Source organism: Sciurus carolinensis (assembly GCF_902686445.1).
Source record: "Sciurus carolinensis chromosome 19 unlocalized genomic scaffold, mSciCar1.2 SUPER_34, whole genome shotgun sequence".
Taxonomy (NCBI): Eukaryota; Metazoa; Chordata; class Mammalia; order Rodentia; family Sciuridae; genus Sciurus; species Sciurus carolinensis.
In genome coordinates this window covers 275,028-300,700 of record NW_025920112.1, presented here as the reverse complement: position 1 = coordinate 300,700, position 25,673 = coordinate 275,028, and positions in this window count along the sequence as shown.

Sequence of the window (25,673 nt, the reverse complement as noted above, 5' to 3'; positions counted from 1 at the left end):
CAAGGTCTCTGAGGTTGCAGGAAGGTCTACCTCATTTCCAACTGCAAAAATAAAAATCATAGACAACTTTAAGTTTAATTGAGCATAAACATGTCCATGGATGTCTCATCACTCAGGATAAAAACAGTTCAGCGAACTCCCTGCTGATGTGTGCAGCTCTGCTAATAGCAAGAAAGGGGGAGGGGTGTGAGGAAGGGGGAGGGGTGTGAGGATGGGGGAGGGGCGTGAGGAAAGGGGAGGGGTGTGAGAGAAGGGGAGGGGTGTGAGGGAAGGAGAGGGGCGTGAGGATGGGGGAGGGGTGTGAGGATGGGGGAGGGGCGTGAGGAAGGGGAGGGATGTGAGGAAGGGGAAGGGTGTGAGGAAGGGGGAGGAGTGTGAGGAAGGGGAGGTGCGCTTGGAAGGGGGAGGGGCGTGAGGATGGGTGAGGGGCGTGAGGAAAGGGGAGGGGTGTGAGAGAAGGGGAGGGGTGTGAGGGAAGGAGAGGGGTGTGAGGATGGGGGAGGGGTGTGAGGGAAGGAGAGGGGTGTGAGGATGGGGGAGGGGTGTGAGGATGGGGGAGGGGGTGAGGAAGGGGGAGGAGTGTGAGGAAAGGGGAGGGGTGTGAGGAAGGGGAGGGGTGTGAGAAAGGGGGAGGGGCGTGAGGGAAGGTGAGGGGGGTGAGGGAAGGAGAGGGGTGTGAGGATGGGGAGGGTGTGAGGATGGGGGAGGAGGTGTGAGTAAGGGGGAGGGGTGTGAGTAAGGGGGAGGGGGTGTGAGGGAAGGAGAGGGGTGTGAGGAAGGGGGAGGGGTGTGAGGGAAGGAGAGGGGTGTGAGGATGGGGGAGGGGTGTGAGGGAAGGAGAGGGGTGTGAGGATGGGGAGGGGTGTGAGGATGGGGGAGGAGTGAGGGGAAGGGGAGGGTGTGAGGAAGGGGAGGGGTGTGAGGAAGGGGGAGGGGTGTGAGGAAGGGGGAGGGGTGTGAGGAAGGGGGAGGGGTGTGAGGAAGGGGGGAAACTGACTTGGTGGTGCTTTGGCTCCTTCAGCCTGTGGTAGGCCGAGGCCCCGCCTGCCTGTGGGACGAGGGAACCCTTCAGCTGTGCTACAGGCTGGTCCCAGCGTAAGTTGGGATCACCCCGTGCAGAGGGACCTCTAGGGCAGACTTTGTTTGAAAAGCTTTTGCTTCTCTTCTCCTCTGCTTTAGTCAGGCAAAAAACCCTGTGGTCAGAGAGCCTGAGCTCACTTCCCTGGGTGGAAGCAGGGAGGGTGATTTAGCCAGCCTCTGGTCGCTATGACCAAAAGACCTGACAAAACAATTTTAGTGGAGGAAAAGTTTAGTTTGGGGCTCACAGTTTCAGAGGTCTCAGTTCATAGATGACTGACTTCATTGCTCTGGGCCTGAGACGTGGAAGAACCTCAGGGTGGAAGGTGTGGAGGAGCTGGGATCTTGGCACCAGGAAAGAGAGAGGAGAGAGAATAAATGGACTGGAGAGGGAGGGAATGCTCACCATGACAAAATACAGACCCGAAGGAACACCCGCAGTGGCCGACCTCCTCCGGCCACACCCTCCCTGCCTAGTTACACTCAGGTAACCCTATCAGTGGATTAATGCACTGGTGAGGCTAAACCTCTCATAACCCCATCGTCTCACCTCTAAACTTTTTTGCCTTGTCTCACACCTAGGCTCTTGGGGGACACCTCATCTAACCATAAGAGGGAAGGAGAGAAATAGATCATGGGAAGAATTTGGCCTGCCATTGCTGGCTTTGAACATGGTGGGGCATGTGCGAGCACCAGTTTTTTACAGATACCTAACAAGGGAAAAATCAATTCTACCCTGTGCTTCAATTTCTGTCTGTCCAACAGAACAAAAAAAATAGTGCTCTTATTGTGAGTTTGAAATTAGGCAATCAATATTTGTATATTACACAAATATAATTTGTATATTTGTAAAGCCCTGAGTGGATCATTGCTCTTCCTTTGTCTATATATACATACCTGTAACACACACATGTATTTGTTAATTAGTTCTTATGCACATATATGCACACAAAATTTTCTTTCTCTTAGTCTTTTTGTTCCTATTAACTGAATTTTAAAGCTGTTTTATTTAATCCACATTTCCTAATAGGTAAAGTTCCTTCCATTTGTTTGCTTGTTTCATATGCAAGTACACTATTTACTCTATTTTTAGAAAATTTAAATTTATTTTTATTTTAAATTTATTATTAACTAATACATAAAACATAAAATTTTACATATTAAGGGAGTACTATGTGATTTTATTTTATTTTATTTTTTTGGTACCCAGGATTGAACTCAGGGGCACTTAACCACTGGGCCACATCCTCAACCCTATTTTATTTAGAGACAGGGTCTCACTGAGTTGCACAGTGCCTTGCTTTTGCTGAGGCTGGCTTTGAACTTGAGATCCTATTGTGTCAGCCTCCGGAGCCACTGGGATTACAGGTGTGCATCCCTGCACCCTGCACTCGGTGATGGTTTGATGGTGTATTGATTGTGCAACATTTAACTCAGGTTAAGCACATCTATGTTTTTCAAATGTACTACTCCTTTATGGTAAAAACAGACAATTTTTTTCTTCTATCTTTTTGTGTTATAAAAGTATGTAAGTTTGGGTCACCTAGATATACTGCCTTGTGTGTGTGTCTGTGTAGTGGTGCTGAGGATCCAAATCTCGGTGTGCACTCTACCACTGACCTATAACCCCAGTCCTATTGCCTAGTTTTTGAATTTGGGTTATTTGCCTTTTGAATAATTAATTTTTTGAGTTTCTTTTATATTCTGAATATCAATTGCTTGTCAGATATATAGTTTGCAAATATTTTCTCCAGTTCTATGCTTCTTCAGTCTGATGATTGATTCCTTTCCTGTGCTGATTTAAACTTGATATAACCCATGTGCTTATTTCTGCTTTTGTTTCTTGTGCTTTTGAAGTCTTGTCCAAAAACCCTTGTCCATTGCAATGTCCTGTAGGGATTATTTTTATTCCATGGTGTCTAGGCAACCGTATTGCACATTTCTGCCTCATTTACATATTATATGAATGGTAATCAATCTGTGCTAAAATTCTGCCTTTTTTGTTTAAATTTCCATTTTTTATCTTATTTTTTGATATCTTTTTTATATTTTTACAGTCTGCATTTTAATTCATTGCACACAAATGGGTACAACTTTTCATTTCTCTGGTTGTACACATGTGGAGTCACACCATTTGTGTAATCATACATGGATATAGGGTAATGATGTCTCATTTCACAATTTTTCCTTCCCCTACCCCCTCTTGTCTCATTTTCCTCTATGTAATCCAAAGTTTCTCCATTCTTCTCTCACCCCCCACCCTCTGCCCCCACTATGTTTCAGCATCCACTTATCAGAGAAACACTTGGCCTTTGGTTTTTTGGAATTGACTTATTTCACTTAGCATGATATTCTCCAATTCCATCCATTTACCTGCAAATGCCATAATTTTATTCTTCTTATGGCTAAATAATATTCCATTATGCATGTATATATAACAGTTTCTTTATTCATTCATCAATTGAAGGGCATCTAGGTTGGTTCCACAATCTGGCTATTGTGAATTGAGCTGCTGTAAACACTGATGTGACTGCATTACTGTATTATACTAATTTTAAATCCTTTGGAGTGGGATAACTGGTCAAATGGTGGGTCTATTGCAAGTTTTCTGAGGAAACTCCATACTGCTTTCCAGAGTGGCTGCACCAATTCACCAACTTGCAACTCCACCAGCAATATACAAGTGGGCCTTTTTCCCCACATCCACACCAACACTTATTATTGCTTGTGTTCTTGATAATAGCCATTCTTTTCAGTGCCTGTTCATTTGGTTTTCATTAATGATCATTCATAACTATAATCAGTAATACTTGTGTGGGATACTCAGTCTTTTAGGTTATTTCCTATTCTATTACACATTCATTAATTTGATGAATACAAACTATGTAATAAGTAATGTGCATTTTATGAGGTTTAATTAGCACTGCATTATTTTTGATTTCAAGAAGTTTGTTTAAGACAGGAATAAGTAGATACAGACCAATAACAATGCATTTTTAAAGGATGTGACGTACTTAATTATAAGATGGTCACTATATTCCAGGGGCTGAGAGCATTATAGCCGTTACATTACATGGCCAAAATGGATTTTGCAGATGTAATTAAGATTACAATTCAACTTAGTTCAAGTTTAGGAGATTGCAAGTTTGCATCTAACCTAATTTTATGTGATTTTTAAAGGAAAAATGTTATCTCTGGCTGAGACTAAGAGGGGAAGGAAAGAAATCATGAGAGGAGTTTGGGCTGGGATTCTGGCTTTGAACGTGGAGGGGCATGTGCAAGCAGCATACATAGCAGGTTCCAGGTGCAGAGAGCAACCTGTCTAGCACCAAGTGCTGTATGAAAGCATCAAGTTTGTGATAATTTGTGACACAGTGTAAGTCTAGTTTAAAAATTAGGACAGTTTTAAATATTATAGTAAGAGTTATTGTAATTAAAGAACAATTGAAATTCCTCTTATGACTTCCATGAAGAATTGACATTTGTGATATCACTTTTAAATGAATAGGAATAGATCTTTGAAGAATGTTCATAAATGAATTTATGTGCACATCCACAGAGCTGCACTGCGCTGAACTGATTCATTGAAGCATGTGCTATGACTGGTTCTCAGGTGTACACTGAGGCTCTGCAGAGGCCAAATCAAAATTGTAGAGACCTTATTGTAAAGGTGTGATTTCAAACTGCATATTCTAAATTCTGTTCTGCAAACAACAGTGAATATGAGGCATTTAGCATACATTGACTTAATGCATCTATTTAGTAAGAATAAAATTAATTATGAAAAAAGCAGTATTTGGAATTTCTATAAATCTGAAAACAACATTTTGAAATTATTATTCCTCCTAGTATTCTGTAATTACTACATGAAAGTTTTCCAAAACATGTTGAAGATTTAGTTGTTCTTATGCCAAAATTATTATCTCTTCTTATGGCAAATTTTTATGTGTGATATAATCATTTTTTCATTCATTTTCTTAAGTAAATCAGAAACTGAGTGTAGCCTAATCTATCTGATCCCTACTCTTTCCTATTAATAATTATTTTAAATATAAATAATTTAATAACATAATTATGTAAAAATCAATAATGACCCAGAAGCTAAAATCAAATATCTTAATAAAAACTTGAAATACTATACCCAGTTTCAGACTAGTTTTCCAAAATGGAACCATTGACCATGAAGAGAATTGGTCCCTACAGAAAAGAACCCATTATACCCAGAAAATGAACATGGGTTAATTTTTACAGTCTATTCTGAAATACGTTCACAGCTGTGTATTTGAGTAAGTGTGTACTGTGGAAGGTGTATCCTGAGGAAGACACTCTGTGAAGAAGCAGATGGAAGCACCTGTGTGGGTTTGTCTCTGTGTCTTCTATTCCATTCCTCTGGTCTTTTGTTTTTATGCCAAAGTTACCAGCATATGAATGAATAAGGAAAATGTGATACACACATACTCACACAGTGGAGTTTTATTTAGCAATAAAGAACAAAATTCTGTTATTTGGAAAAAAATGAATGGCTCTAGGGAGCATTAGTTTAAAGAAAATTAGTCAGACAAAAAAAGCCAGGGTCAGTGTTTTCTCTCCTCTGAGGAAGACCCAAACAAGGGGAGAAAGAGGGGTTGGGGATCCCCTGAAAATAGGAGGGAGGTCCATGCAATAGGGGAAGGGGATAGAGGGGGAGAAAGGAGGGAGGGGAAGAAGGAGGAACTGCAGAGTGAAATTGACCAAATCATGCTGTGCACACCAGTGAGCCTCACCTGTATGTGTGTCTCTGCAGCACCAGTTAAAAATTGGCAATAAGTGGAAGAGAGACTGGTTGAGCAAAGGAAAGGGATGGGGGGTGGGAGTAGGAGGGAAAGGGGAGACCCTGGGCCCTGAAGTGGATTCAGGGTGTATGAGTATGTGATCATGTTAAAATTAATCCCACTATTAGGTGTAGCTATAATGCACTGAGAAGACTTTAAGTATCTATGAAATCAGAATCTGTATGACCTATTTCTGAGGAAAACTCATGACACCTGTTTTGTTACTACTAAAATGTGAATATATTAACATGTAAAATAAGCATAAAATCTTTGAGTTATTATTCAAACTGCAAAATTTGAAATCCTAAAGCAAAACATCCAGCACATTGGAAACCTTCTGAAACACAAGTACTCCAAAGGGTCGGAGATGAACTTCATCACGATCAGAGGATCATGACAAGAAAAGTTATTGGAAGTTGCATGCTAAGGTGGGGGGGATATATAAACACAGGATGGATCTTTGCACCTTGACTTCTAGTCAACAGATAAAAACTGAAAAACAAGAAGGAAAAATAGATGCATCTTTTTTAGTGTTGTCCACACCTGGATTATTGTTTTGAATCATGTGGTGGTCTACACAGAAACTACAGGCTTTAGATTGAATCAGATAGGAAAATAAGTAGGGAAGGGATCTTCCATGATCCTGGATGCAGTGTTAGCCCTGCAACTGGGATCACATGATTGCTAAAATCTAGGGAATTACCAGGTACTGTTATTTGGGAACGCACCATGTGGCTTTTCTCATACATCTCAAAGGGACATTCACAAGTCAAATCACTGGATTTCTGGGACAAACTGGACCATTCACCCTGGGAAAAGCATGACTTTTGAAACAGGCCTTGCTGTGTACTGGGTCTTGGCAGAGATCTCATCCCAGGGCATCCAGTGTTCACACAGCCACAGCCACAGGGACCAAGATTCCCTCCTGTCACCAAACCATCAGACTCAACAAATCCAGAGCAACACATAGTAAGTCGAAGAGCCTGTTTTCAGGATTGAACCAGGAGGACTGGAAGACTCGGGTGGATGTGAGCAGGGGGCTCAGACCTTTATTTGTCCACTGCCCTTTCAACAGCTCCCCACCTTCATCTCACACCTGATATCACACAGAGCAACCCAGCAGGAGGAGGAGCATTCCTGAGTGCCTTCACAGTGGAGAGTGCAGGCAAGCACCTCAAGAGGTGGCTGTTGACATGTAGGGGATCTTGAGTGACAGGGAGACAGTGCACTTACTCATTTGCAATGTGGAAAGGTGACAGTTGACAGTTAGAAGTCATTGCCACTTGTGTACCAGCTGAAGTGCCTGGCCAGGTGGGAGGGCAAGATGGAACATGGGTAACAGAGGTCTGGTTTCAACACAAGCAGAAGTTCATGTTCAGTGGAAAGTAAGCATGAAAACACTTACTTCCTGTTAACATGGAGTCCAAAAGGACACTAATGACCAAGAATACCAAAATGACTCTGTTGCCAATGTCCCCAACCCTGCCGTCAGCCAGGTTCACAGTGTGGATGCATGAGGTGAGCAACCATTCTGACAGATGCAGGCTACATGTGGGCCAGTGCACACAGTCCAGCTCTCCAGTGCTGACACACTGACACCTGGGGTCAGCATCAGAGCAACGAGAGTTTCTGGTGTGGAGCCCTCCTTCAAAGGGGCCGACCAGCTACCATGGAGGTGGGTTGACTACATCAGACTTGTCAGCCATGGCAGCTAGATTCATCCTCAAAAGAGCAAGTACAAATTCTGAGCACAGCATGGCATTGCTCCGTTCATGGAGTGTTGGGTCCAGCAGCATGGCAGACTGGAGACCCCTGCACGGTGGAGGAGGCATTGGAGTGGACAGGTAATCTCCAGAGGTAATGGCTACATCAAAAGCTGAATCACCTAGAAACTGACATCCACCAAGCCTATTAGAAGAGTCTTTCAAAAGCAGAACAAGTGTAATTCAGAGGCAATACCCTGAACATGGGAACCATCATCGAAGAGAGTGAGTCTTCTGAACCAAGAGTGTTGTTATGATCCAGCATCTGGAGAAGAAAGAACGTGTGGGTCCAGAACACCATGGCCTTGTTTGTCATCCCTCGCCCTGGCCCTGTGGGACACTTTGTGTTTCTTGCCCACATGTATGCAGATATATTTATAGGTCAGTTGATTTTCAGTGATTTTTTTTCAAAGCCAGATTACTACAAAATTCTGGTATTTTTTGTTGCTTTCATTCCATTCAATTGCTACAACCACAACATATTTCAAATTCCAATAGTTCAGCTATTTCCCTTCTGGTATAACCCCAGACTATGTGCCCCACATGGCTTGGACATCAATGACCATCAACAATGGCATCCTTACTCCATCTTGAGGACTTTCTTCCAGAGTAACTCTTTCTAAAAAACTTCTTTGTCCCAGGATCCTCAGAAACTGGGGCCTGACATAAAAGGTTAAATCCTACAATTGCATTGAAAAGAACCCCTTTAGGGAGCCGAAGCAGAAGAGGGTGTGATCTGGCAGCACAGGCAAGTGCCACTAGGGGTCACTACTGGTGTCAGGGGACCTTTGGTGGAGGAGCCCCCCGGGCAGCATGGAGCGAGGAAGTTATCCAGGGGTCTTGTCTCCTGATGGTACATTTCCCACTGATCACCAGTCATGCCCAGTGTTTACTGAGTCAGGATAGAGGAGGACGTGTGGAGGCACTGTGTAGTTCTGAGATGAGGATATCAACTTAGTTGCTTAACTATAGTAATCAGAGAATTAAAATTAACATCACAAGGTACTTAGAAACACATCCAAATAAATTAAAAAAAAAAAACTCTGTAATACCATGAGTTATCTAAGAATCAACAGAAATATCTCATAATGGACAGTAGATGTCTAATTTGGTACAATCTATTTATTTAGAAAAATAAGTAGGTGTTAGGTAGTAAAATGGAGTACTAATAAAATGACCCCAAAACCAAATTCTAGTTTACAACCAGTAATAAGTTTGGTCAGATAGATCCTGGGAGATGATGAAGAGTCTTTCTGGGGTCATTGTTCATAAAAACTCCAATCAGGAAATTAAGGAAAGAAATAACCCTTCACTAGCTATAGCATAATCATATGGGTTGCTGTGGGGACCCAGGGATGCTGTGGGGACTACAGACAGTGAACAGAGTGCTGCCTCTTCTCCTCTGGTGTCCCCTCAGGGGCACCAAACCAGAGCTGTTTACAACCTAGACATAGATGCTTAGCAGTTCACAATAAGTTCACAATAAACACAGCAGGCTAAGGGCAGCGTTGGTCTTCAGGTGGCTTGGAACTCTGCACTCCTTGATTGGCCACATAAAGAGCAGGAGATTATCTCCATCAGGGACATGGGTCAGGCTATGCAGTGAGTAGGAGTCTAGAAGATCACCTTCAGACGTGGGTGGGGAATGGTGAAATCCTTGGGCTTCTGGTGTCCAGCAGGGAGGAGGGTCAACGCAGGAGGCAGGCCATGACAGTTTCTGTTGGGAAGGGTCCTGTCTGACAACATGTGGGGTAAGGAAAAGCTGCAACCCAGACTCCAGGAGGAAATAACTGCATTGCTTAACTCACCCATCCCCACAGAAGCCCCACCCTGCAGGCAGGACCCCTGAGAAGAGGGCCCCCATTCAGGACGTTCCTCAGACTGTGGGTCCCTTCTCAGAGTGTAGGCCATCATGAGGGAACATGGAGTCTGACAGGAAGGAAGGGCTGGATTTTCCACCACTGTTTGAAATAAGTAAATTGCATGCCACTTGTCATGAAGACACTTTGACACCTTTGTGAACCGTCTGGCGGTCTACCAAGAGTCAAGCCCCCATGGTGGGTCAGGAAGAAAGCACAAAGGGAAGAGGGGTCTCCTCTCCAAGTTGTCTCTTAATTCTGGACTAGGGGGGAAATTTTTTTATTAAGAAAGATCATATTGCCTGGCACTGGGCTCTGTGGGCATCTCTACCATGGAGCCCATCTGGGTGGCTCTGGAGAGCCGCAGGCTGGGGTCTGGGTCAGGCTTCCGTGTTGTCACCTGGGCTAATCTGCAAAGCCTGTCCACTCTGATGCCTGTGGTCAACAGTCAGACCTCAAAATGCACTGCAGCAACTAGAGGTGCATTGTGCCTCAGAAAGAAGGTGACCCCTCTCTCACGTCCCTTTACACACACAACTGAGCAGAACGAGTATCCAGCAGGTTGCTGTTTGTATAGCCTGCACACCTAGTCATGAATCAGTGAAAAGGACCACACAGCAGCCCCTCACACACTGTGTCATTAAGAAGAAGGACCCCAAGGCAGCATCTCACCAGCTCCTTGGGTTTGAGGGTGCACTGGTCAGCTCCTCTCAGTCACTGCAGGGTTTGCTGTTCTTCTTACACCATCCTTTCCCCATGAGGTTTTAGTTCATGTGCATTCCAAGGTGTTTGGAGAAGACAGTGCTGCTGGGGTCCAGCACTAGCAGAGATTAGGGGTACTAGGTGGAAGGGAGGTGTCAGTGTGGTGGAGAAACAGCAGACAGAGACACCAACTGTTCTGAGGCTGAATCTGAATCTTTATATTTTCTGCCAGTTTTTTTATAGATTTTTTTCTTTAGTAATGATTATATCATTTTATGGTTAGTTTAAAATAAGACAAACTTCAAAAGTACAATCTATGCTTCTTCTCAAAATACACATTCTCTCTGTATGACAGTCCAGACTCAACAACCTTATTTTCCCAAATAGATTAAAACAACCTTGTCCCCCAGCTAAATTAAATGACCTGTCTCCCAGCTAAACTGAGGGCATCATGATCTGCCAACCTTCAACCTTCAGAACAAACACGTCACTAGATTTTCTGAGAAACCACCCCCAGCATGAACTCCAGTGTTTAACAGTGAAAAACTTTTACTATTATTAATAAAGGGCAAAGAAATCAACTTATAGTAATATTTAGTCTATTCTATTTCATATAATGGCAGATTACAATCTTATTCTGATTCTCAAAGAATTAGACTAATCATAGAAAAAACATAAATTATATTTATGACTAACCTAAATATTTTTATTATAGAAAGTATCTCTAGAATCAACTATTAAAACTAGGAAAGCAACAAAGGCTAAACACCACATCCAACCTCAGAGGAATGCCTCTTTATCCATCTATGTTTAGAAATTATTATATCAAAGCAATCACAGGCTCCTTTTAACTCGAGCACAGCTACAATTGTTTATTTTCATATATTTTATCTATGTATTACTACTAAATTTTTATTGTGTACTATTTTGTGTCCCAATACAGTAAAACCTTCCCAATGTTTTTCCAATAAGTTTCTAATGATATATTGATTATTAATATTAAAAAGCAACTACACATGGACACATGCCATGCCTATGTCCCCCAAGAGGGAGAATGATCAGCAGAACTGTGTCAAGTATTGGAGTGGCAGGAAATAGATGCAGCACTGTGCAGTCTGTTTCCCCACAGACCATGACCAAGGTTGGCAAGCCAGGGCAGAAGCTCACATCTGCCTGCATGGGAGCCCAGAGGAGCAGGAGCTTTGGTGCATTTTTCTGCCTTTGCACTAGGGGGTCTGAGGGTGTCCACTGCTGAGGACAGCAAGGCAGGACTACACTACAGATACATTCCCTGCACTGTTCACAAGGCAGGACTACACTACAGATACATTCCCTGCACTGTTCACAGAGGGAAAGGCCCTAATTAAAAGATCAACTTCAGCAGCTCATTAAGTCAGGCTTCTGGGCTGTGGTGGGAAACTTTTAATGAGTGTGGAAAAGTTGAGCCTTGTTACAGCCGCTTCCCAATTAGCAAAAGTTGAGACTAATTTGTTCCTTGGAATTTGCAGCTAATTAGCATCTTAACACATTAGGGAATTGAGGGAAATTATCAGGGATCAGTAAGGACCCTTTGTTAGCACACTCAGGAGACAACTGCTTGTTGCCACCACGACACTTGGCAGAGCTGAATCCCGTGACACTAGGTTACCTTTCTGTGAACTATTCACACACTAATCAAGTGTTGCCAGCCGCTTCCTGGTGTTCGGTGATAAACTTTAGTATTAAACACCATCTCCTCCTTGTCTAATGTAAAGGCATAATGTCAAATTGGGATAATTTAAATTCAGAAATACAAAAGAGATGAGTGATTTATCAGCACCACATAAAAAATAAATTTTCACCTCAAATGCTATTTCTTTATCACCTGTTGTCATGAATTTTCTATCTGTATAAAGCATCTATGACAAAATCTGCTTCCTCTAAATAAGCTGAGAGAAGGCAATGTATCATTTCACTCCGTGGAGGATCATTGTGTGTTCATGCAGAGGGATCACCTTAGGATAGTCTTTAAGACAACTAAGAATCTAGCTGGACCGTTATCCTCAATTTTACCTCTTGCCAATATTATCAATTAGACAAAAGGTATTATATGAAACTTGTAATAAAGGAATAAAAAGAAAAAATGCTAGTTTATTTTGAAATATTTCAAATGCACAGGCAAGAGCATGGTAAACATAATGGACATGCAGACACCTGACATTTAGGTCTGTCTTCAAATCATGTGTTGACCTTTATAAAGAGAAGTGGAGAAGGAGATGGAAAGGAGGTGGCTGGTGCCTCTCCTCAGACCCTCTCCAAACTCCCTCCTGCACTGTTCCAGCAGTCTCAGTAAGGTCAACAGTAGTTGACCCATAGGTGCTGAATACTGTGGATTTTCTCACCAACCCCACTTGAACGTTCTTATCAACAGAACACCCTCAAAGTGATGCCACAGACCCCATATACTTTCTTCTCCCTATAAAAATGTCAGTTATTCAGGCATTAAATGCCTGTCTGGTGACATAAGAGGTAAGAGAAATTGGGAAAGAGATTTATATCTCATTTGAAATGGCTACAAAAAGTACTTAGAAATAAAATTGGTCAAGGAGGCATCATCCTACCTGACTTCAAACTATTCTGCAGAGCTACAGTATTTTAAATGGCATGTCATTGGCATTAAAATAGACACACTGACCAATGGAACAGAACAGAGATGCCTGAACTGAAGTCCCATACTCACACCCAGCTGAGTTTTTACAAAAGTGCAAGCCATTCTGGGAAAAGGTTGTGGTCTTGAAGAGACATGCCACTTTATACACCCTTGCTTTGCTTCCTTGCTTCTGAGTTGCTTCAGTGCTTCATGTATTTCAGAAAAATGTCCTGTGTTTGGCCTGGAAACAAATTACTCCCAATCCAGATAGTCTTGCCAGCATTTCCCAAACCTGTGCTAGACTGAAATGCTGCAGGTGAGCATCCTGTGCATTTGCTGCTGTAGAAGAAAACCACCCAACTGCCAACCTTACAGTGTGATCTTAGCTGTGGGTTCTCACATGAGACCTTCACTTTGTAGTGGTCGCATCACTTCCTACAGTCACGTTTTTGATAGTTTTTTAAAAAAATGTTGAATTTTGCTAAATGCTTTCTGTAATTATGAGATGATTACATACGTTTTTTTTTCCTTTATTTTCTTCATGTGCATTTTTAAAGTTGCATGTGATGAATAACCCTTTTATACCACAGGGAAAATACCATTTGATTATGATAAATGATATTTTCATATTCTGGTCTGATCCCATTTGCCAATTTTTTTATCGATAAATTTTGCATGTGTTGTCTTCAGAAATATTGGCATGTAATTTTTTTTCTTGTATTGTCCTTTTTTCAGCTTTGGTATTAATTTAACCACGACATTAGAAAACTAGTTTGCAAGTGTTTCCTCCTCTTTAAATTTTAAGATTGCTTGAGAAGGATTATTTCTTAGCTGTTTCTAAAACTGATTTAGCCATGAAGTCACAGGTTTGCAGCATTTCTTGGACAATTTTATGATAGCTGTATTAGGCTGTGTTTTTGCTTGCTGTGAAAAAAAGACTGGCAAGAACATTAGAGGAGGAAAAGTTTATTTGGAGCTCATGGTTTCACAGGCCCATATATGGCCAGCTCCACTCTTTGGGGCCTCAGGTGAGGGCAAGGAGTTGGAGGAGGAAAGTAGTTCAGCACATGGCACCAGGAATCAGAAAGCCCTGCTCACCAGGGTCAAAATGCACACCACAAAGGCTGTCCCCACGGACCACCTCCACCAGTCACACCCAACCTGCCTACAGCACCATACGTGGATTAGATCAAAGGTCTCATAACCCTACCATCTCACCTCTGTGCCTTCTTGCATTGTCTCACATGTGAGCTTTTGGAGGACACCCCTCATCTAAGCCATAACACTATTTTACTTTTCTCTTTTGTGATCTGTTTGAATTTTCTATTTCTTCATAATTCAGTCTTGATGGGCTGTATATTTATGGTGATTTATTTATTTTATCAAATTTACCCAATTTGTAGACATATAATTGTCCACAGTAACGTCTTATGATCTTGTGTATTTCTGTGGTGTGGTTGTAGCATCTTTCATTTCTGTTTTTTTTTTTTTTGTATAAGTTTTTGTCCTTTTTTGAGGGGGGTTTAGCTAAGCATTTGTTGAATTTTTTTCTCATCAAAAAGAAATTCAGTTTTCCCATCTCTTGCATTACTTTTCTACTCTCTGTCACATTTATTTATATTTCTGCACTAATCTCTATTATCTTATCCTGCCAAATCTGAACTTAGGTTTTCCCCCCTAGTTCCTTGATGTATAACATTTTTTTGTTATTTGAATCACTTCTACTTGTTTGATGGACGCTCTTATTGCTGTACAATTTCTTTTATGAACTATGTTTGCTGAATCTCATGTTTGGTGTGCATACATATGCCCATCAGGTCTATTTAGCTCAAAGTGTAGTTCAAATCCAGTGTCTTCTTGGTTTCTGTCTGGGTGAACCATTCTGAAAATTTTACAATTTTAAGTAACACACAGAACTGCGCAGTTGGAGTTACCCTTTGTATCAGGTGTGAAGTTTATGTTTCTTTTCTGTGAAAACCCAAGTTCTTCAACTCTCTTGATGACAAGGTTATTATGTCTTCATATATGATGGGTTGACAGATCTGGCTCCATGAGAATGTTACAGGCCTGACTCTAACAGAAATGACTGGACAGACTCCATTTTGCTCTGAGACTCCATGTTATATAGGAAATAAGCTTCTCCCATAGGGAGCACCCCGCCTCTGTACCCATCAACAATTGCTTAGCTTCTCCATGGGAACACCCCACCTCTGTGCCCATCATCAGTTACTTAGTGTGACCATGTTTAGCGATACAAAATAACAATTTCTTATGTGATGAAAAATGCTCTCTTTTGATTCCTATTGCTCCTACAACAATGTACCATGTGAATGGTGATTGTGTGGATGTTAGTAACCATTCTTTAGTTTGTTCCTAGGTAAGGGTCGTTTTGACCCACTTCCGACCTCTGTTGATGATCTCATGATGTTAGCTTGTAATTTTGAATCATAGCAACAGACACTTACGATTGATGTGATTTTTGGTATAAGAACCCGCAACCCTATGGTTGGAGCTGTTCTCCCAATAGCCATTTTTTGGGGCATTGTGTCAGAGAGTCAGCCAGCTGGTTTAATGAAGACTCAAATTTGGACTTCCTCAATGGTGATTGGTCTGTTCTTAAGTTGCCACCCCATAAACATAGGTTTACTTACACACATTTTCTTTCCTTTTCTATTTTTTAACTTCTATTTTTTTTTAGAGCTTGAGATTGAACCCAGGTAAATTTGGGATGTATGCACATTAGGCAAATACTCAACCATTGTGCTACAATGCAGGCCCCAGTTTTGCATTTTTGAAAGTGTTAAGTAACTGTCCCTTTCTGATCTCTTTCTAGTTTCTCAGTTCTGTTCCTTCATCAGTGTGTCAACCTGTCAGTTAATGTCAGGATCACTGTGTCTGTACATGGCAGACCTTGATACAGGCATAGTGAAATTTCCTGTGAAACCATCTTGGCCTGAAGTTTTTGGGAGAAGGGCAATTATGAATTTGATGTTTTTTCTTATTGATACATAATAACTGTGCTATTTATGGGGTACACTTGACATTTCAAATACATCACATTATGTTAAAGATCAAGCCATAGCAATCATCTTAAACATATCATTCTTTATTGTGAGAACATTCAAAATCCTCTCTTCTAGTTATTTTAAATAGCAAATGCATTATTCTTAGCTGTGTTTGCCTCACTGTACATTAGAGTACCAGAATGACTCCTTTTATCTAACTGCAACGTGTGGCCATTGACTGAAACCTCTCCATTCCCTGCCCCACCAGGGTCCCCAGCCTCTGGTCACAACGATTCTTCTCTTAGCTCATGTGAGCCTGACTTGCTTAGCCCAGAGAGTGTGATCATGTGGAATTTGTCTTTGGCATCCTGACTGACTTACCTCACTCAGCATAATGCCCCGCCATCTGTGCTGCAGTAGTGATAGGGTGGTGTCTCTTTGTTAAAGAGCACTTAGTATTTCCCTGTGCATGCTTGTCATGTGTCCCTCACCACGGATTCATGAGAGTGCCTGGTCATGCAGCACCTTGGTGTGGATGGTGCTGGGGTGTGTGGGCATGCGGACATCTCTCTGACATGTGGGGTCACAGGTCTCTACTTCTCTATTCTCTCCCTAGTGGCTGCACTAATCTGCCTTGTCACCAGGTGTGTTCAGAGACCTCCTTCTCCCTCACTAGCATTTGCTACATTTTCTTTTTGAACATGCCATTCTGAGATGAGGTGATCTCTCTTGATGGTTTTGATCTGCATTTCCTTACAGTTAATTACATTGACTTCTTTTTCATCTATCTGTTGACCATTTGTATTTTTCTTTTGAGAAATGTCTATGCAGGCCCTTTCCCCACTCTTTAATCGAATTGTTTTTAGTTGTTGCTATTGAGTAGATTGAGTTCCTTAGACCTTCCGATATGAACCCCTCCTCAGAGGGGTTCTAGTTTGCAAACATTTTCTAGTCTTCTGTCTTCAGTCTCTTCTTCTGTTGATTATTTCTTTTGCTTTCGGTCTATCAAATTGGTGTTATCCTATTTAAAAATTTTGTTTTGTTAATCTTACTTTAAAGGTTTTGTCTCAGAATCCTTGCCTGCTACCATGTCACGATGCCACATAGCATTTCTCTTATGACATACACATTTTACACTTTCAGGTCTTACACTTAGGTCTTTTGTCCATATTGAGTAGATATTGTTACATGATGACAGGAATTTAGTCTCATTCTTTTGCATGTGATATGAAATTTTCTCATAGTGTTTATTGAATAGACTATCCTTTCTTCATTTTGTATTTTTGGCAGCTTTGGAAAATCAGTTGACTGATGTCTTTCTGGGTCCTCTATTCTATTCTGTTGTTTCTCTTTATGTGACAGTAATGCTATTTTGGCAACAGTAGTTTTGCAGTCACTTTTGTGGTTAAGGAGTGTCAAGACTGCAGTTTAGTTATTTTTGCTCAAGTTTGCTTTGGTTATATGGGTTTTTGTGGTTTTATACAAACTCTAGGTTTATAAAATATTTCTATGAAGAATGACATTAGAAATTTTAGACATTGCATTGAATCTATAGATCTCTCTGAATAGATGACATTTTCATAATATTAATTCTATAATTATATCAAAATACACTTTCATTTATTTTATTCTCTTCAATTTCTTTCACCTATATTTTATACAATTTCTTTATAGAGATTTTTAATTTCCTTGGCTGAACTTATTTCCAGGTATTTTCTTTTTCTAGGTATTGGATATTCCTTTCTTGACTTCTTTCCAGATAGTTCAATATTAGTACATAGAAACACTACTGGTTTTCTTTTCTTTTTTCTCTCTTTCTGTGTGTGTGTGTGTGTGTGTGTGTGTGTGTGTGTGATGCATTCCTACTGTGAATGCAATGTGTCTTTGATGATTTCTTCTGGAAGACCTGTCCTTTGCTGAAATAGGGCATTGAAGTCCCCTGAGATCATGGCATCTTTCTCTCCTCTTAGATGGATTAGCATTTGCTTTATGCTCTTGGTACTCCAGTGGCGAGTGTGTGCATGCTTACCAGGGTCACATCCTCCTGTACTGACCCCCTCATCATTACATAATTAATGTCCTTGTCTGTTTTCATATGTGTTGATACTCCTTCTAAGGCCATAAGTGGCTTGCATCCATGATCACAGTGTTAGTGTATTGTGAGTTTGTGTGGTGCTCACTCCTGTCTGTGGGTTGGGCCTCTGAAGTCTGTGTGTTTCCTGTTAGTATCGTTTTCTTCCACTTTGAAAGTCTTCTTTAAAATTTCTATAAGAATATTCTGGTTGCAGAGAATTGCCTCTGCTCCTGCTGTTCAGGGTGCCTTCATGTCTCCTCCAGTCTGTCATAGGGTCTTGCAGGCACAGCAGTCTTTGTTGGCAGTTTCACATCTTTTTTCCTTTCTTCATCTTTAATACCCCTCCCGGCCCTGGGTTTCTGGGGGGCAACCTGCTGCTGGGTATTGGAATTGCACTGTGTGCTTTGCCTCTTCCTCTTGCTGCTTTCAGGATCATCTCTGCTATGACTAAAATGCATCTGTGTGGACTCTGATCAGTGACCTTGGGCTTCTGTGTCCACAAATATGACTCCAGACTGGAGAGTTTTCAGTTATTATTTCTTTTATTAAGTCTACAGCTGGTGTTTCTTCAGGCCCTTTCGGTGACTTGCATATTTTGATATCTCATAATCTCATTAGTTTTATTCATTATTCTTAATCTTTTTTCTCTGTTGATTTTTTAAGTTTGAATAATCTGTCTTTGATTTCACCAATGCTTCTACTTAAGCAATTCTGCTGCCAATTCCTGCTATTAAATTTTCATTGCATTTATTGTATCTTTAACACTGAATTTCTGCTTGCTTTTAATATTTATTCATTGCTTATTTATTTGAGGCTCTGGGATCAAATCCAAGGCCTCATGCATGTTAGGCAAACTCCCTACCACTGAGCTACACCCTGCTCCTGCACTTTTATTATTTCAACTTCTCTGTTATTCTTTCTGATAAATTTCAGAATCATTTCTATGTTTTGTCAAACTCTTTTTATTCTTCTTACAACAACTATCTCTAATCTTTTTCTGCCAAATTGTTCATCTGAAGTTGATGGGTCACTTTTCCATCGCTGCAACAGAACCCTGCAAACCACAGCTTCAGGGAGAGTACCTTTGCTTTGGCTTGTGGTTTTGGAGGCTTTGATCCACATGGGCTGGGCCCTTGGCTGTGGGCTTGTGATGAGGATAATGTCACAGTGGGCAGCATGTGGGGACAGAGCCACTCTCCAGGACACTCAAGAGCAGAGAGGGAGGGGGACAGGAGGGTGGGGAGAGGAACCCCTCCAGAGGCATGCCCCAGGGACTCACCTCTCATCTCTGTCCACTTCCTGAGGTTTGCAGCACCCCCAATAGTGCCACCAGCTGGGGACAAAGCCTTCAGCACCTGAGTCTTCTGGGGACATTCCAGAGGCAAACTAAACAGTGTTTAGAGTCTTGCTGACACATGTCTCTCCCTAACTGCTCTTGTATCTTTGACCTGTGCATCTCTCTGTGTGTGTGTGTGTGTGTGTGTGTGTGCACTTGTGCCTGCCTGTGCATTGGCAACCTGTTTCCTGAATTGGCTTGTGAGCATGTTTTCTCAGAAAGCAGACCATTGTGTTCCACTCAGCACTAGGCTTACACTGAACTGGGTTCAAAGTGATGGCCCTGCTCTGAGGCAGTGTCTGACATGTTCTGGTTTGTGGGGAGCCCACTCAGGGCACCAGGCTGGAGAGACCAGTCAGTGACAAGCCCAGAGGATCTGTGGACTGACCAGTGCATGTTAGTGTCATGGCAGATGTTAGTGAACATCTGCCCTGGTGCTGCATCCCTTCTGGCAGAGACAGGGAGCTGCTGCCAAGTTCCATGCACTGACCTTGGGAGCCTCTCTCCTGTCTTTGTCCATAACTGGTCCCACAAGTGCTCATGGTGCTTCCCATGGGCCAATGCAGGAGTGATTCTCCTGTGGAGTACTTGATGGTGGGAGACCTAAATGACTGTCTCCAGTCTCCTTCATCATGGGGATAATCCATGAGTGTAGAGGGAACGGTGTGGTTTGGATGTGAGGTGTCCTCCAAAACCTCATGTGTGAAACAATGCAAGAAATTTCAGAGGTGGAATGATTAGATTTTGAGGGTTGTAATCTAAACAGTGAATTAATCCTCTGACATGCATTAACTGGGTGGAACTGTCGAGAGGTGGGGTGTGACTGGAGGAGGTGGGTCACTGGGGTGTGCCTTAGGGGTTTATATTTTATTCCTGATTAGCTGAGGTCTCTCTGCCTCCTTGGTGCCTTGTCCCGAGCTGCTTTTCTTCACATTCTTCCATCTCCCCTTGGGTCCAGAGCAATGGATTGAGTCATCTGTGGACTTAGAGCTCTTAGAGTCTCAAATAATCTTCCTCCTCTTGAGTTGTTCTGGACAGGTGTTTTGGTCACCATAATGCAAATGCTGACTAACACTGAAAATTTTCACATGTGGTAACTTAGCACCCTGGGGAAGGGCAATGTGATTATAGAGAAACGTTGCATTTACTGTACAACTGAGGTTTGTTCATTTTGTGGTCTAAGGGCTGCAGAACTGCGCTGTGATGTTCTGGTTTCCTTAGTTCTGTTGAAAATATTTTCTGAGTATTGGTGACTATTTAGATTGATGCTTCTTTGAGAGGTTGACCTCTAGAGGATCTACTACACCCTCTTGCTCCTAGAATAAGGACTGAAATGTGTAATGAAGACCCAGGTTCCTAGGCAGTCCACTGTCCTACTCATCATGAGACAGTAGTCTAGGGACACTACCAAATAGTGGAAAGTGGATTGTAAACACTTTTAGAAAAGAATCAAAATGAAACCATTAACTGTTTGAAAAAACTTAAATTAGTCCTGTGCCTGGATCCTTGCAGATGAACTCCAGATGAAATGTTCCATCTCTTATTTATTTAAAACACCTCCTGGGCCTGTTCACCTTCCTCTTTTTAAATTCTTCCTGTTTTTGGCCTGTGGATGTCCCATATTATCACAGGCTTTCTTCATTTCTTAAGAAAAATTTTTTTCTTTTTGATTCTCTGAGGGGACAATTTGCATGTTCTATTCGGAATATTCTCTGTATTTATAACTTTTTTCTGATTCAGATGGATGCGGTGGTCTTGGTCCTACATTGTGCACCAATGGATGTGGGGAAAAGGGAAGCTTCAAATATGTCTTGGAACTTTGTAACAGAAAGTGAGCCCCAAAGAGCCAGTGTGTGATGCAAAGACTAGCACAAATTCATCTAATGTAGTAATTGATTTTTGAATAAAATTCCTAATAAAGGAATCTGCATCTTAGTATGATGGGTGCAACTTATATTCTTGAGAGCTCGTTTGGAGGGTCTAGCCAGGGAGCATGACTATTCCTATACCCTTGACCCAAGAATGGTCCTCCTCTATCAGGAAGGTCGACTCCTCCACCAGGTGTGCAGCTTTTGGAGGAATGCACATGGAGTGGTGAGGGAGGAAGGGGACACCCGCCTAGCCAGCCAGATAAGCCAGATCAACCCTGGTGATCCGTGTGATCACAGGTGTTGCAGCCACCTCCAAAAATTGATATTCTTTGAGAGTAAATATACCACTAGAATTATATGCCCCCATTATGCTAATGTTGTCCAGGTTCCTCTCATGCTCAAAATCTATCTCTAATCTGAATTTATTATTTAAGGCTTGGTGGGTGCACTATATGGTCTTTGAAATGGTATCTGTATTTTAATTGTGCCATTATACACAGAAGTTTTGAATATTAATTCATCTCGAACCTCATTTGGCAAAGTAAAGGGAGTAAAAATTATATAAAGATAACAGTATAATGAAAGAGTTTAATGATCATAAATATTAAGTCAGCAGTCAAATGACAGTGATAATGCACTATAAGTGATTCAAGAAAATATCTGAAGACACCCTCTTCTACTGAGGAAAGAATAGTGAGCTGCTTACAGGATGTAAGGACAGAACTGAAATGATTTTCTAGTCACAATGAAGGCAGGCAAGAGGTTTGAGGTGGCCACTGGAGGGGAGAAGCATGGGAGGGCAGTGTGGTGGTGAATCTGGAGCTCAGTCTGCAGTCGTGATAGATTCTGCAGATTAACAGAAACCACAGTGTCATGTCATCCAAATGCAGCATGTAAAATGAGGGGTTTTGGTACACAAAAGAGACACACATTTCATTTGAGGAAAAGCTGAGAGAATTTGAATAAGTCCTGGTTATGAAATGTTACATGAATGTGATACCATTGCAATGATATATGCTTATATTGTATTATATGTGCAACATAAACTTTATATAATATATATTGTTGTATTTGTTCACAAGACACCTGTGAAGATATGTGGAAATCGAGTGTTGCTATTTCTGCAAATTGCTGTCAAATGTTTCAGTGTAAAGTATCACGTCCCCTCTGGCCACAGAGAGAGACACGACAAATGTCTGAAGCTTTGGAAGTTTATTATGCACAGTTCCTCTCCTACGCTTCTCTTACCCCTAGCTTCTGCGCACTCCCAGCTTCCCTTCTCCCGCTTCTTCCAGCTCCCGCGTTCTCCCTGCTTCCAGCTTGGCTTCAACCTCTGCCTCCGCCTTCGCCGCTTCTTCCGTCCCCCCCTACTCTCCCACCCACCAGGCTTATATACACTTCAACCAATCAGGGGAGTACACGAGATAAACGCGGACAGCTGCAGGCACAGGATGGGTACACGAGGGGGGCATGCTCTAGTCACATCGTTAACTAGCCAATCATTGGAATTCGCTGGTTGTTTACTGTATAGCTGGCCGCTTTTGGCTCAGCGTCAGGCGCCATCTTGACCATGCCTAAAGCTGGGGGCCCTAGAAACCCTGACAGTAAAGGAAAATAAATAAAATAGGATAAAGATTAAATTTAAGGATTATATGGAGAATATGTTGGTGTTTATCATACTAGTCTTCAAATTCTTCTATATTAATATATGATATTTTCTCAAATTTTTCTGTATGTATTACTCATATTCTCATGCATTAATATTTTGATGTAAGATATTAAAGCACTTGGCATAAACCAAAAAAGTAAAAACTTTAAAGATGAATTATTAAATAATGAATCATTATTGTTTATTAACTTATTATCATCCTGAGATAATAATAACTCCAATTTAAATTCTTAAGGGAGGCATTTGGTATAACTCTGAAGACAGGAAATAATCAGGGTCACAGATACGACTGGAAAGTTGTCAGATGCAGATGCAGCTCAGTCTTGGAGCTGGGGACAGTCAAGGGGTGTCAGTGGGCAATGGGTTGAGGACTGATCTGGGTGCTCCAATGTAAAGGCCATTTATATGAAGAGGACTCATTAAGAGGATTGCTGAAGTAAAAGCAATGATGTAAGAGGAAGAGGAAGAAAGAGAGGAAAAGTGACCCATGAACACAGACAAAGTGCTTAAGGCAGAAGTACATTATCAATTACAAACTCTCAGCCAAGGCCAAGAGTGAGAAGGAGTCTTACTTTTACTTGATAATATTTAACAAAATTTAGGAAATCAGTGTCCTCATCAAGTGTAATTTGGTAAAAATGACCCAACAGTGCACTTGATTTACCAGTATTGTAAAATTTAAGTTATGTGTAGACATAATTTTGGTCAGCTTTTGCATCAACTGTGGAGCAAAAGACCTGATAGAACAACTTTAAAGGGGTTGATTTATTTTGGCTCATGGTTACAGAGGGTTTAGAGTCCTTGTCAACTCCACAGCTCTGGGTCTAGGTGAGGCAGAGCATCATGGTGGAAGGGTGTGGTGGAGGAAAGCAGCTCAGGACTTGGCAACCAGGAAGCAGAGAGAGAGAGTGAGCTCTGCTCACCAGAGACCACTAAAGACGCACCTCGAATGTCCCACCTCCTCCAGCCACTGCCCCACCTGCCTACAGTCACCACCCAGTCATCCATACCCTGAGGATCACAAACCCGCTGATTGGGTCAAAGCTCTCAACCCAATCATCTCACCTCTGAAAACTCTCGCATTGTCTCACACATTAGCTTTAGACCACATCTAAACGGTAACACGCTCTTTCCTCTGTCTTGCGGACTGAAGAATCATAGTTCACCAAGATCTAGGCAAAACTGTGTGAGTGGGGCCAGGTGGGGGAATGGTGCTGGCTTTGAGAAAGGTTTTATTTTTTTTCATTTTTTATTTTTCATTTAAAATTTTTGTTTGTTCTAATTAGTTGCACATGACAGTAGAACACATTTAAACAATTTGATAGATCATAGATGAGTGTGATCTCTCATTTTTCTGATTGTACATATTGCAGATCACACTGGCCATGCAGTCACAGTGTACATGAGGTAATAATGTCTGTTTCACTCCACTCTCATTCCTATCCCCACACCCCTTCCCTCCCTTCATCCCCCTCTACCTATATATAGTTAACTCTATTCTTACCTATCCCCTCCTTATTGTGAATTAGCATGTGTGAGGAAGGTTTCTTGGAAAAGTTTAAATACATAACATAATTATAAGCTACTTTGAAATTTATACTCCAACAAAATAGAAAATATTGAAGACATTGACAAATTTTTAGAGACATATGATCCTCCCAAACTGAATCAAGAAGACGTATACAATCTAAACAGATCAATTTCAAGCACTGAAATAGAAGAAACCATCAAAAGCTTACCAACCAAGAAAAGCCCAGGACCAGATGGATTCTCAGCTGAATTCCACAAAACCTTTAAAGAAATACTGATACCAATGCTCCTCAAAGTATTTCAGGAAATAGAAAAGGAGGAAACCCTTCCAAATTCATTCATAGTAGGAACACACCTCAACATTGTAAAGGCTATTTATGCTAAGCCCATGACCAACATCATTCTTAATGGAGAAAAACTGAAAGCATTTTCTCTAAAAACTGAAACAAGACAGGGATGCCCTCTTTCACCACTTCTGTTCAACATTGTCCTTGAAACATTTGCCAAAGCAATTAGACCAAAGAAATTAAAGGGATACAAATAGGAAAAGAAGAACTAAAGTGGTCACTATTTGCTGATGACATGATCCATATTTAGAAGATCCAAAAAACTCCACTAGAAACTTCTAGAACTAATAAAAGAATTCAGCAAAGTAGCAGGATATAAATCAATATGTAAGTCTAATGCATTTCTATTCATGAGTGATGAATCCTCTGAAAGAAAATTAGGAAAACCACTCCATTCACAGTAGCGTCAAAAATAAAATAAAATAAAATAAATACTTGGAAATCAATCTGACCAAAGAGGTAAAAGATCTCTACAATGAAAACTACAAAACATTGAAGAAAGAAATTGAGGAAGACCTTAGAAGATGGAAAGGCCTCCCATGTTCTTGGATAGGCAGAAATAACATTGTTAAAATGGTCATTCTACCAAAGGCACTATACAGATTCAATGAAATTCCTATTAAAATGCCAATTACATTCCTCATAGAAATAGAGAAAGCAATCACGAACTTCATCTGGAAGAACAAGACCTCGAATAACCAAAATAATCCTGAATAGAAAAAAGTGAAACAGGAGGTGTCACAATACCTGACATTAAACTTACTATAGAGCAATCATAACAAAAACAGCATAGATTGGCACCAAAACAGACAGGCAGACCAATGGTACAGAATAGAAGACACAGAGACAAAACCACATAGGTACAGTAACCTCATAATACACAAAGGAGCCAAAATATACAATGGAGAAAAGATAGCCTGTTCAACAAATGGTGCCGGCAAAACTGGAAATCCATATGCAGTAAAATGAAATTAAACCTCTAACCTCTCACCCTGCACAA